The sequence below is a fragment of the Puma concolor genome, chromosome B4 (assembly GCF_028749965.1).
Source record: "Puma concolor isolate L17-30 chromosome B4, mPumCon1.1.hap2, whole genome shotgun sequence".
NCBI lineage: Eukaryota > Metazoa > Chordata > Mammalia > Carnivora > Felidae > Puma > Puma concolor.
The window spans coordinates 70,819,461-70,833,745 of record NC_141673.1 but is presented as its reverse complement, the minus strand read 5'-3'; the positions used below and the strand labels follow the sequence as shown (position 1 = coordinate 70,833,745).

General features: G+C 38.9%; 1 protein-coding gene across 4 annotated transcripts in view; it reads right to left on the bottom strand.

Annotated features, from left to right (window-relative positions):
* NELL2 (neural EGFL like 2) overlaps window positions 1–14,285 on the bottom strand; it is a 400,719-nt gene that overhangs the window by 132,491 nt on the left and 253,943 nt on the right. The gene's annotated exons all lie outside the window — the stretch shown is intronic.

The window sequence follows — 14,285 nt, the reverse complement described above, 5'->3', positions numbered from 1 at the left end:
AATTGCACACAGTGGATTGTCAGTAGAATATCTAAAATGTCCGGGTAAAAAAACAATGAAGGTTTGAACTTAGATAGTGAGAGTGGACTAGTTATAATGCCAACTTATATTTTTATAATGCTTTGAAAGGTATTCATCATTCTATCATGTATAGTCTTACCATAGAATCCCACACCAACCAAGCAGATTAAGGAGTAACGACAATGTAGTTTCTTTCCTTCTCTCTTCATCTCTCATAACTTCTCTCCCGCTCCTCCACCCTCCCCCCCACATCCTGCATCTCAACTGCCTATTTTAGAAACAACATCCATTGTGTGAGTCAAGATAGGAAGCAGGGTACCCTACCCCCGCACAATGAAAGCCAAAGGAAGGCAAGACTTGTTCTCCCTCAGCCGAGCTCCTGCCACTTGGCAAATACAAGGTCATGTGACATAAACTAAAACAACTACATGCTTCTTCCCAGGAATCTTGAACATAGAATGAGTGATGGGAAAGCAAAGAGATTATTAGCATTCATTTTCAGTACTATGTATTCTCATACAGCATCATGCAGTGGTCCCCAGCAGTAGGGGTGACATGTTTTGATCCCCCCATCCTGAGAAAAGTGTTACGCTGTCAAAGATTTCAGAGATACCTTGGGCTCTGAACATTTTTCAGACTGCTCTTTAAGCTTTATATGTATTCTTTGAGCCCCTTACACATTTCTATCTAGGAAATCCCTTGAAGCTTAAGACAGCCAAATTTTTCCTATTACTTGCAACTAAGAGCCGAGACTACATATACACAAGTCATATTATCCTCCTGTTTGCTGACAGGAAATTGAGATTCAGAAAGGCTGAGAGTTGCCTGTGATCACAAGGGCAGGTGGTAGGCAGCTGCACAGGGCTCTCAACACAATGCATCAGTTGTTTATCAATGGATTCATCAGATTCTGCGTTGAAATGTGGAAAGCTTTACTGCTAAAGGAGGGGTAAAACCACAAACTGTAATGTGTACAAAGAGAAGCCAAACAAAATTAAAAGCATCGTTAATATCAGCCAAGCTACATACAGCCCCAGGCCCAAGTCCTCCAGCAGAAGACTTCCAAACAGTAACATGTCCCTTTTTACTGATTAACTCACAGTGAAATCCACAAACCAAATATACATGTTGTATTCCCCTTGATGATTACATTCTATGTAATATCCTGTCACCTCTTTACAAGACATAGACTACTACCCCCTTCTGAGAGATACAACATCAAAGAATAGAGAAGCCCTTAGAAAACAAAACAACATCCAGGGGCACCTGCATGGCTCAGTTGATTGAGCATCCAACCCTTGATTTTGGCTCAGCTCATGATCTCACGGTTTGCGGGATTGAGCCCCACATCAAGCTCTGTGCCTACAGCATGGAGCCTGTTTCCCTCTCTCTCTGCCCCTCTTCTGTGTGTACATATGTACTCTTTTTCTCAAAACAAACAAAAAACTTTTAAAAAAGGAAAACAAAACAACATCCAGTTTTCAGTATTCAACAGTTTTACTTCCACATACCTTTTTTAGTTTATCAACAAATTATATATGTTTTTGGTCAAAATAATTTGTTCTGCTATAAACTTTACAATAAACTAAAATTTTAGAGGAGTTTTTAAAAACTGGCCACTCTGACTGGCGTGAGGTGATTGTACCCCAATGTTCATAGCAGCACTCTCAACAATAGCCAAATTATGGAAAGAGCCTAAATGTCCATCAACTGATGAATGGATAAAGAAATTGTGGTTTATATACACAATGGAGTACTACGTGGCAATGAGAAAAAATGAAATATGGCCTTTTGTAGCAACGTGGATGGAACTGGAGAGTGTGATGCTAAGTGAAATAAGCCATACAGAGAAAGACAGATACCATATGGTTTCACTCTTATGTGGATCCTGAGAAACTTAAGAGAAACCCATGGGGGAGGGGAACAAAAAAAAAAAAAAAAAAAAAAGAGGTTAGAGTGGGAGAGAGCCAAAGCATAAGAGACTGTTGAGAACTGAGAACAAACTAAGGGTTGATGGGGGGTGGGAGGGAGGAGAGGGTGGGTGATGGGTACTGAGGAGGGCACCTTTTGGGATGAGCACTGGGTGTTGTATGGAAACCAATTTGACAATAAATTTCATATATAAATAAAAAAAAAAAAAAAAAAAAAAAGAAAGAAAATAAAAAAATATACTTTTCTGTCAAAAAAAAAAAAAAAATAAAAACTGGCCAAGTATCTGACACTACGCCGTAATGGCATAAAAGTTCTCCTTGTGGCATTACTCTTTAAATTTACTATAATTTAATTTCACAAGGAAAACCAATACAGATGAGTTCCAAATTTATTGAAGTGTCTGATGGTTCTTCTGGGGTTTATATCAATGTTACTTACAGATTTAGTAGGGTCATGACTCATAAAGAAGCCAAACCTTTGACATTATTTCTATATTAAAATATCCATGGCTTAAGATGACCATATTTATGTTCACTTTAATACTATCAATCATAGGTTGCAAACTAAAAATACTCTAATTCATGAGTCCGACAGACAAAGTAAATGGATGAGGCAGACTGGCTGTAAGAATTCTGGTATTCAAACATTAGTTTTCTTCCTCGAACTGCTGAGTCTCAGTGACTAGAAGACAAGTAGTGTGGTGAACTGGACAGACCTTAAGGGCTGCTACTAATCAGCTGCAGTGATACAGATCCAGAATTAATGGGGAGCAATCTGGAAATCTGGCTGGAAATCCAGGTTTTCATAATGAAATCCCTTGACTGATTAAATGTAGAACAATTAAAAAGTCCCAAAAGCCAACTATATTGTCCCTGAAAGCTAATGGTGGCCCATAGGTCACTAATCTGTGACTCAGATATAGTCTTGCTGGCATGGAACCTTCCCAAATTTAAAGGTCATTCTCAACAACCCTACATTCCATCCAGAGGGTCTATGGCAGCAGCAATCCTCTGAAAATCATGTAAGTCTACAAATGAATTTTTAAAATAGTGTTTTGAAAATTATTGTCTGCCAACTTCCTTCACATCATTAAGTTCAGAATCTTTTAAAAAGGAGGCAGATGAGAAATACACTATATCATCATTCAATTTACTATGTTTGGGGTAAATGTATAGTCTATTTCTGAATAATTTTGTGTGTTTATGTGTGTGTTTGTTAGACGCAGACAAGGAAAATGTTTTTAAAATAATGAGCATCTTTTACCTTTTTTCTAAGTTTATTTATTTTGAGAGAGAAAGAGAAAGAGAGCAACCAGGGGAGGGACAGAGAGAGAGCAAGAGAGAGATTCCAAGCAGGCTCCACACTGTCAGTGCAGAGCCCAACGCGGGGCTCAATTCCACAAACTGTGAGATCATGACCTGAGCCAAAATCAAGAGTCGGATGCTTTACCGACTGAGTCACCCAGGCTCCCCTGAGCATCCTTTACTTTTACGCCAAAAACAAATATGAAAAAAGTGACCCAATCATTAAAGTGAGGAATGTGGGCATAAATATGAACGAGGTCCCCCCTTCTTAACAGACTTCATTTCCTCGCAAACACCAGACTTACTCTAGGATTATTAGAATTGAATTATTGCTCCTCAACAACTGGGAAAGAGAAGGGAACTGGGAATCATTTTTAAATATAGTTTTGGAACATTCAACAGAGTTAGCTAATAATAATCATAATGCATTAGTTTTCTTTGGTTCTCATAACAAATTACTCTAAACTCAGTGGCTTGAAACAACATAAATTCATTATACCTCTGTAGGCCAGAGGTCTGCCATTGGTCTATAAGGCTAAAGTCAAGATGTCTACAGGGCTGCATGCCTTTCTGGAGGCTCTGTTTTCCTGGTTTTCCAGCCTCTAGAGCCTGTTTCTCTAGAGGCTGTCCCCATCCATGATCCCCTCTCCATCTTCAAAGCCAGGAATGTTGTAGCTCTCTGACCGTTCTTCCATAGTCACATCTTCCTCTGACAACAGTCAGGAAAGTTCTTTTGTAAGGACTCATGTGATTAGATTGAACCCACTGTATAATACAGGGCAATCCCCTCATTTCAAGGTCTTTAACCTTAATTAGGTCTGCAAAGCCCCTTTTGCCATGTGAAGTAACATATTTACAGGTTCTAGGGATTAGGATGAGGACATCTTCGGAGGCCATCATTCTGCTCACCACAAATAAGAACATAACTACCACTTATAACTGCTTACTCCCTTCCAGCTGTCATGTTGATTAATTTGCATACTTCATCTCATTGAATTCCAAAAACAACAGACAAGGTATGTAATATCATCCTACTTTAAGGATGAAGAAACTGAGGTTAAGAGGTTAGACAAGTTGTTCAGGATCACAGCTGGTAGGCAGCAGAACAAGGACTCAAATCTAAGAAGCCTGAATGAGCTAGCATCTTTAAGCTCAACTGCAACAAAATGTTCATGGAGAAGAGGAGGCTAAAGAGATGATGATTTGACTTGTATCAACTAAAGGGCGAGGCCCTGTGGACCTCTTAGCCACTTCCTGTCTTGTTTTTGTTGTTGGATTTCACAACATCTAATGGACATGTGCATGCAAATCTATTTTATAAAAACGCTTCAGGTAGCAACCTAATGGTTATGATTTTGTTCTAGAAAAATTCTAAAATCAGTTATTAGACCACACTGAAAATGTACTTTCATGGAGTTCCAGAAACACCAACAAAGCATTCTGCCTTCTTTGAAAGAAAATACCATATCACCTTGATTCTAGGTCTGCACTGATTGTCAGATTGACTTAATAAGCAACTTTGGGGCACACAAGGAAAAATAACATAAAAGAAAAAAGAAAGCACTGACTCTTCAACATACATCTCAATTAGAATGTGTACAGACTGAAATATTTCAGAAACTGTAAAACATGTCTTAGAATTTTCTACAGGATTTTCTGGCTTTATCTCTTACAATTCCATTCACACTGAACTTGCTATTTTACAACAACCTATACTTTTGTGCCTACTCCTCTTTGTCCTGAAGTGTTGTCTCTCATTTCTTCCTCTCCTGAAATGTCTGTTCATCCTTAAAAAAAACTCAATTTAAATGTCACATGGTGATGTCTGCCTGTATCCAGGCTTAAGCCAGATTATTCACTGCCTCTTCTGGGCTCCCCCAGCTCTCTGCACATTTCTTTGTTACAGAGTGTACCACAATGTACTGTAAAGATTTATTTTTACTATCTCCAATCTATTAGATTGGACAATAACCTAACCATGCACCCATATCAAAGTTTGGGTATAAAGAAAACTGAAAGGAATGTGTGACATCTCATGAGTTTTTCACAATACCTTACACACAAGTTGTTACACAACACATTTTTAGTCCTCTCTCTATACCCTTATTCTCAACCTGGTGCTCTTATCAGTCTTCGGCTGAAGTGGGTTAGTCAACTATAATATTCAATGTCTGTACCAGGAAGCCTTTAGGATGGCCTCCAGTCATCTCTACCTCCTGATATTCGTGCCTTTCTGCCATCCCTTCCCTTTAGTATGGGCTGTACCTAGTGATTTGCTTATAACCAATTTACAACAGCAAAAATAATAGGAGGTCACTTACTGGCTTTGGTGAAGCACATTGCTATGTTGGAAAGGCTTATGTGGTAAGGAGCTGAGGGCTCCTTGACCTAAAGTCAACAGCCAGTAAGGAATTGATTCTTCCAATCACACAGGTGATCTTGGAAAACAATCCTTCCCCAGCCCCGATGGACACCTGGATGCCAGCCTTATGAGAGGCCCTAAAGTGGAGGACCATAACAGCAGAGGAGATATTCCATGTCCAGATTCCCAACCCACAGACAGTGTGAGACAATAAATGTGTATTATTTTAAGCTGCCAAATTTTGGGGTTATTTGTTATGCAGCAGTCAAAAACTAGTACAATGTTTTTCCCTTTGATAAAAGAACTTTGAGAAAAAGTTATCTGTGTATATGGTATCAGAAGTTTTATGAAGAAAATACCAATACTAAAATATGTGGCCACAGACCATGAGAGTACTGTCCAACCACTCAGTGTGGCTCTGTCTCACTCTAGCAGAAGCACACAGAGAGACAAGGCTTTGGCTTTGAGAGAAGAAACTCCCCTGTTAGAGCCCAAGGCATGACTGAGTATGACAGTGCAGAAGCCTCCTGGCCCGGGGAGTAAAGGAGAGCTTCAAAACAGAGCAATGCCATCAGGAGATTACACACCCAGTACAACATTATATTGGCAACAGAACCAGAAGGTGAACTCTCTTTCATGGAGCACTCAAACAGTGAGGAGGCAGAAGGAAAGTTGAATTTTCATACCAGGTAACATGTCAAAGCCAACAATCAAAGAAGGAAATGAAAGGCATCTGTTGAACTTCAACTCCGAGAATACTGTCCCCCACAGGTGCCTGTTGCTAAGACACTGCTATCATTACACTCTTGGCATATATAATCTTTTTATTCCCCTATGTGAGTTTTTGACTCTGTGCTTTTCATAGGAAATCTCAAAATAAAACTCAAATAATACATCTATTTGGGACCAAGGTGAATTAGGGTTTACCGACTAACCAAGGGAAAGCAGGTGAGGCTGGCTAATGAGGCAGCTCCCATCATCTCAGCGCTTCGGTGAGCTTGCACAGAGGGAAGCTCGTGTAGATGCACACCACTGAATGCTCTGATGATGAAACCATAGCCAGGCTGGAGGTCATACATGGACACGATGGCTGCACTGAGATGCTGCATAAAGACTCTGACAAGCTTGGAAACTGCTACATTGGAGCTGGTATGCTACCCCCACTCACTGACAGATTCAGATAGCACAGACTCCTTTCCAAGCTTTTCATCTTTAAAAAGGCAATTCAGCTCCCTGAGCCTTTGAGCCTGTTCCATTTTGAGCTGACTGCTAATTGTATGCATGCACATATGTGTTTCAGAAAAGAGATAAGCACATTGCCTTGGCCTCCTCACTAAACTGAACAGACATGATTCACTTCTGTTCTCTACAAGTTTTCTAAACGTGGCCTGAAGTTTTCCAAACATTAACCCTTCCTGGTAACCACACTGCACATTCTTCTAGAAATGTTTTTGTGATTACATTTGTTTAAACTGCTTTTCACTATTAATTCTTTGAGTCCTAGGGCTTGGTATTTTCATTTGCTCTTGTGATCGTGTTTATATTTTCAAATTTCTCAATAATAATGACACAGTGTAATCATATACAGTGAGCCACATGAAATGCATAAGGTATCTTTTAACATGGGGGGACATATTTTAAATTGTAAAACCAAAAGTTGTCTGATTTTTCACATTTTATGAAATATACAATTTTATCATATTCTGCATTGTGATTCCAGGAAGAGAAAATTTAGAGTGGTTGTTCATAAAAATACAGAAGTCCTTCCCAACAGTCATGGCAGCTAGTGGCCAGATGGTAGGATTGTCGGATTGCTGATTGTTATTCTTTAGAAAAGAAATCCACATAGAAGCAGCCGAGCTCATAAAATCTGCTGTGCTTGAGACTGAGCAGACTCACTAATTATTTAGGGGTCGTATTCCCTACTCTGGGCAGATTAGTGTCCTCATAGGGCCCTGGATGCACCCATGCAGCCCCAGAGCACCCCAATCTAATAGTCACTCACAGGAACAATGGAAAGTCCCTCTCCTGGGAAGTACAACAGATCAACCTGCTGAAGGAGTGTTCCAACTTCCAGAGAAAGTGCCATTCAGTTACATCAAGGCTTCTCTTTCTTTTTGTAAGGCCCTATTCACCGTTACATAATAAGTAGAGTTGAACAAACAGGAAAACTGAATGCACTGCTCCGGCAAAACTATGTATTTTATGAAAAATAATAATTCAGTTGAAAAGTAACCAGAGAAAAGTGTCCAGTTGAAAAGGTCCCAGGGAAATGAGACATTTCCTCAAGAGGATGGCTTGTCTAATCATAATTGTAACAACAATGATGGTAGCTAACATTTATTAAAAGTTTATTGTGTGCTAGGCATTTTACAAAAGATAAAGAGCCAAGGCGTTTTACAACAAAAATAACCTTGTTTGTTTAGAATTTCTTTTGTGAATGCTGATATGCGTATTTTCACTTCCTGTTCTTTATCATTGTTCTCTCCAATTTGTGCTTCTCTGATTCCCCATCCTCTCTGCTGCCATTGTCCACACTATCTTATTCCTTTACTATTTATATACCAGTAATTATTGTAATACACACAGAGAGAATCATGTCTTGTTCTGTACTTTTGATTTTGATAAATCCATCAAGCGCTATTTTTAAATAGCTGATAATGAAGTTATTGTCCATTCATACAATAAATTACCAGCTTTAGTTTAAGTTCTTTTTGGAGGAATGCAGAATAAAAAATAATAATGTTATTGATGTCTTTCCAATATCAACTCTTTAAAAACTTAAAGCAAAGTACCTTTTCTAGCATTGCTTGCTAGGAAACTTTAAAGAAACACACACACGTGCACATGCACAGGACAGCTATTTGAGGAAGGGGCATGCATGAGTTACAATGGAATTAAAATCTTTGCTCAGCTGAACAGTAGTAAATCCTTCTCTGTAACCTTCTGTGCATGACAATAGTATCCAAGACTCTTTAAAATGCTAGGACACCAACAGTAAAAAAGACAAATGAAGAAAACTTAATATCATCATAAAATTCATGACTCTTTCTCCATAATCACCCAACTACACAAGCCTGACAAACAAGATGGTAGTAATGATTTAAAAAAAAAAAATCAGTATTGACCATGTTAGAGAAAAAGAAGTAACTGCCACAATAAGATCATAAAATGTAAGCACTGGAAGTATTTAATGCTATAAAGGTTAAGGACTTTCAGAAGTAAAATCCTTTGGGGAATACCAGAAGAGGTTCTTTGTGTAACAACAAAAATGAAGTGTCTAGTAAAACCCCTTGTGCTTGGACACTTTCTGGATGTGCTGTGATATGCGATATGGACCAAAGCCAGTATTAGAAGATCCTGGAGTAACAGAAGCAGCCAGGGTCAGAAGAAACCATATGGAGGATGCATCAGGAGAGTGTAATTTGAGGGGCCCTAAGAAATCCCTTCAGTCCCCTCTGCTGAGGCCTGCAATTTTATCATTGGAGAATCATTCTCCTAGGCTCATCTAAGGAGAGGTTTCTGATAAGAGAAAGAGGTTGGAATGGGGGTCAGGGGTCCTTACTGAGAAGGCCAAAGGCCAATAAAAGGCCATGGGACACCATAAAAAGTGAGAGAAGGAATACAGGAATGCAGGGCCTGAAGGAAACTTGAAGAGGAAAAGGGAAAGTTTAAAAAAACAAGTGTACAGGGGCACCTGAGTTGTTCAGTTGGTTAAGTGACTTTAAAGCAAAATTTTTTTAATGTTTATTTATTATTGACAGACAGGGAGACACAGAACGTGAGCAGGGGAGGGGCAGAAAGAGGGGGAGACACAGAATCCGAAGCGGGCCCCAGGCTCTGAGCTGTCAGCACAGAGCCCAACGCGGGGCTCGAATTCACAGACTGTGAGATCATGACCTGAGCTGAAGTCAGACACTTAGCTGACTGAGCCACCCAGGCACCCTGAAGTGATTCTTGATATCAGCTTAGGCCATGATCTCCCAGTTCATGAGATTGAGTCCCGAGTCAGGCTCTGCACTGGCAGCACAGAGTCTGTGCCTGCTTGGGATTCTCTCTCTCCCTCTCTCTCTGCCTCTCTCCTCTGCTTGCTCTCTCTCAAAATAAACAAACATTTAAAAAAAATAAAAATAAGTAAAATTTAAAAAATTTTATTTTTTTTTCAATGTTTATTTATTTTTGAGACACAGAGAGAGACAGAGCATGAGCAGGGGAGGGGCAGAGAGGGAGACACAGAATCCAAATCAAGCTCCAGGCTCTGAGCCATCAGCACAGAGCCTGATGCGGGCTCGAACTCATGAACGGTGATATCATGACCTGAGCCAAAGCCGGACACTTAACCAACTGAGCAACCCAGGTGCCCCTAAAATAAAAGTTTTTTTAAGTGTACATTTTACAATTTCGATTGGGTGACCCTAAAGCAGGATTTCTCACCCTTGTCACTATTTGGGTCATATAATTCTTTGTTATGGGGAGCTGTCTTGTAGTAGATAAAGATTAATGACCCAGTTGGAAAATAACCAGAGAAAAGCTCCCAGCTGAAAGGATTCTAGGAAAATAAGACATTTCCTCAAGAGGATAGCTAGCCTAATAATAACATTACAGTACGTTTAGCAGTATCCCTGACCTCTATCCACTAGCCACTAGTAGCAACCCCCTTCCCCACAGCTGTGATAACCAAAATGTCTCCAGACATTGTTAAACGACCTCTGGCAGGTAGGAGGGCAAAACTGCCCTCATTGGATATCCACTGCCCTAAAGGATCATTTTCTCTCTAACATGGCAAAACTTTTCATTAGCTTCTACTTTTCCCAATTTCCTGTTCCCACTCTAAAGCATTGCATAACAGTGGGAGGATTACAAGCTCCTCAACACAAAAAAAGAATCAGAATTCCATTTTTTAATTGCAATTATCAGAGCAGAGAGATGCAGCAGGAAGCTGTGAAATGAATGCCTTCTCAGAATGTTTGTCGTTTGATAATTCGACAGTTCTTGGATCCCATCTTTGTTTCCAGAGATATTTTACTCTTTGCCCATTACACAAGACCAGTTCCAGGAAGGGATGTCCAGTAAAACTCAAAAAGATTTGCCCAATTCAACTAATGCTTATAAGAATGAACCAAGAAAGCCATTAGTCCACATCAGTAACGAAGAAACTTTGTTATGCATAAAAATTAAGTTATTTTTGCAATCAGAGATACTGGCAAGTGGGCTTCTAACATCTTGGCTCAGGTGAATCAAACCCTTTTCCTTCCCTTGTCTCCCCTTCCCTTTGTCTTTTCTCTCCATCCCTCCCTCCCTTCCTTCTCCCTCCCCTCCTTCCCTCTTTCTTTCCTTCTTTTTCATTTTCCTTCTTTGCTTGTAGGTATTCCCATTCTTTCCTCTATGAGAATAGGAAAAGATGTGAGAAGGAAAGAGATTAGGAAGCATTAATCAGAAAAATAAATAAATAGCACCCTCTCTGGAAGGACAAATATATTAAAGACTTTAGAAGAGCTTAAACTGCTACAGCATTTCTGCAACTGAATGATTAGCACAACTGTATAATAGAGTCAGAGGCCCAGAAAATGCTGATTTATATTTCTTCTACTGACTTCTGGTTCAGAATTATTCTGAAGGGACAATTTCCTCTTGGAATCAAAGCTAATGAACTGAAACTATCTATAAGAAAGGCAGTTTAAATACTGAATATTATAAACTAAATAACGTAGGGGCACCTGGGTGGCTCAGTTAGTTAAGCATCGGACTTTGGCTCAAGTCATGATCTCACAGTTCATGAGTTTGAGCCTCACATCGGGCTCTGTGTTGACAGCCCAGAACCTGGAGACTGCTTCAGATTCTGTGTCCCCTCTCTCTCTGCCCCTTCTCTGTTCATGCTGTCTGTCTGTCTGTCTCTCTCTCTCTCTCAAAAATAAATAAACATTAAAAAAAATTTTAATAAAAAATAAAAAATAAACTAATAATGTATTTCTACATAAAATATGAATCTTTCCCGTTATTTATTTTTTATATGGCTGCAAATTTAACAAATGGTGCATAATATGAGAACTAATAAGGAGGCTTATCTTCTGGCCCCCCTTTTGCCTCTCACTAACTGTATGACCATGGATAAGGCAATTCATCTCTTTGAGCTTCAGTTTTCCCACATGTTAAAGTTAAGAGATTGGACTAGATTACCTTTAAGAATTTTCCATCTCCCAAATTTTATTTTATTTTATGTATTTTTTAATGTTTTATTTATTTTTGAGAGAGAGAGAGAGAGAGAGAGAGAGAGAACGAGTGGGGGAGGGGCAGAGAGAGAGGGGGACAGAGGATCCAAAGCGGGCTACCTGCTGACAGCAGTGAGTGGGATGTGGGACTCAAACTCACAAACTGTGAGATTATGACCCAAGCCAAAGTTGGATACTCAGCTGACTGAGCCATCCAGGTGCCCCCCTCTCCCAAATTTTATAATTATGGGGAAGATATAACTCAAATTATCTGAAACTGAAAGAAAAAAATAAACTATGTAATTCTACCAACTATGTAAGGTAATTCCTCTGTAGCATACATAATTTCCATGTGAGAGTGACAGGGTTATAAAAGCAAAAAAGGCTTCTTTTATTGATCAAAGCTCCTGGCTATAAAGTAACATGTATCGCTCTTGGATTCTTCTTTAAATTAGAATGATTAATTTTCAGATGGGGAAGCAATTCTGAGAGTCTGCTGGGTTCAGTGATGAGAATGTCAGTTATCTTATGGCGAGGGAGGGGGGAGCTCTGCAACAGGGAGGAGGGGCAAGCATACAGAAGCAAAACAGATTCAGAACTCCAGGAGCTCAGCCACAAATGTCAGAGAATGGCTTTGTGATGGTGTCTTGACATTTATTCTGGAAGGCTTGCATTTATACTGCAAGTATGTGGATGTCTGTATCTAAATTCATGGAAAATAAATCCCAATCTTCAACAGAACAAAGTCATACTCTGGTCTTACAGGAGCTCTTGAAAAGGTACAGCCTAGATACCTTCAGTTGCAAGGCAAGCCTCCAGCAGAGGAGTCATTTCTTAGAGCCTTTTGTATAGCTGCTAAAGCTAAGTGTGGAGGGACAGATTCAAAGAGGGAGAATTTAAACATTCATTTCCTTTACAGGAAGGCTGACTATGTGCTGACTCTGCATGGTCTAACATAAAAAGTTTTGCCAAAGATCGCCTGACTTTGGACTATAAAATAAAATCCACTCATGATCCCTAGGAAATCCAACTTTTATGTATGGATCTAAATTCTCCAATTTGTAGGCCTGCCCATAATACATAGAAAATTTAAGGGCAAGAAATCTTTCTTTAAGTGGAAGCATAGAAATACTGGTGCTAGCTGGAAATGCTAATGCATCATTAAGGAAATACATTCCATCACCTGCCAGATCTTGAAATTCTTGGCTCTGGTTCTTTAGGCACAAAAATCATGGCCTGAACAGCTTTTCTTAAAATGATCTTGGCCTTCATTGGCATTCCTACAATGGGATACTTTATTTATATCGTTAGATACTTTGGAATCTTAATGGAAAATTCTCCCTAAGTAGTCAAAAACAAATAGTAATTTGCGGGATTTTATTTGGAAGGAAAATACACTACAAGAGGTAAAGCCAGAGCAAGAGATTCTCTGTAAGGCAAGACAGCTCAACGATTCCTTGGATTTACAGCCAACAGACAGGCTTGCAATGGAAACGAAGCTCTTGAAAATACTCTGCCCTGAAGAAACACTCCTCATTCAACAGGAGGCCAAATTATGTGTCATGTATTCTTACTTACAGTCTTGAACACTTTTTAAGAATGTAAGAAAAACAAAAAGAATCACTAGGAAGTATAAAAACGTACAAAGCTTTTAAGTCTTTCATGCCACAGAATCAGCAGACTCCTTGAAAACTGCTAGCTCTCCATTTTTTTTTTATGAGCACATCTTGAAATACTCTGAGATGCAGTAGTTTCACTAAGACTTTTGTTGTTGTTGTTAACAATTACATTGGAACTCAGACTTACTGATATTACCAACAATACAGCAAACTGTATTTTATTCTCCATATATTTATTGAGATTTGTTATTTATATTTTTTATGTTGACAAAGATCTCCGTAGTACTTCAAGAAACTCTGCCACTCGGTGTGATTAAATTTTGTCTAATGAAAACGTGCAGAATTAGTCCCACAATGTGGAAATATTTAGAATAAGTGACAAAAAAGCGAGAATTTGCAAATCAATCAGCAACTCTATGTGAATTCTACCTTCAAAATATCTTTGGTTATTCTCTATAGATTGGGAGGCCACTTCTCATTGTTCTTTACATGCAATATTTTGTTTTTACATAAATATTATATTTGAATTTAGTGGAAAGACCTCTATCTTGATAAACAAGATATCAAATAGTACACATTATGGTCACTATAATGAAAACTTAGAAGAGTGTACAATAACACAGAGGCATAAGATGACACTTGTATTATAGATTCATAGTTTTACTAGCGTGTTATGCGGTCTCTTTCCCTGGAAACCTTTAAGTATTATTTGTACATCCATTAGACAAAAACGATAAAGTTGGAGATGGAGTAGAAAGTGACAGGTACAATAAAAAGTTACAAGATTAATATTTTAAGTACTCCCCAACATTATGATTCCACACATTTTTTCTAAAAT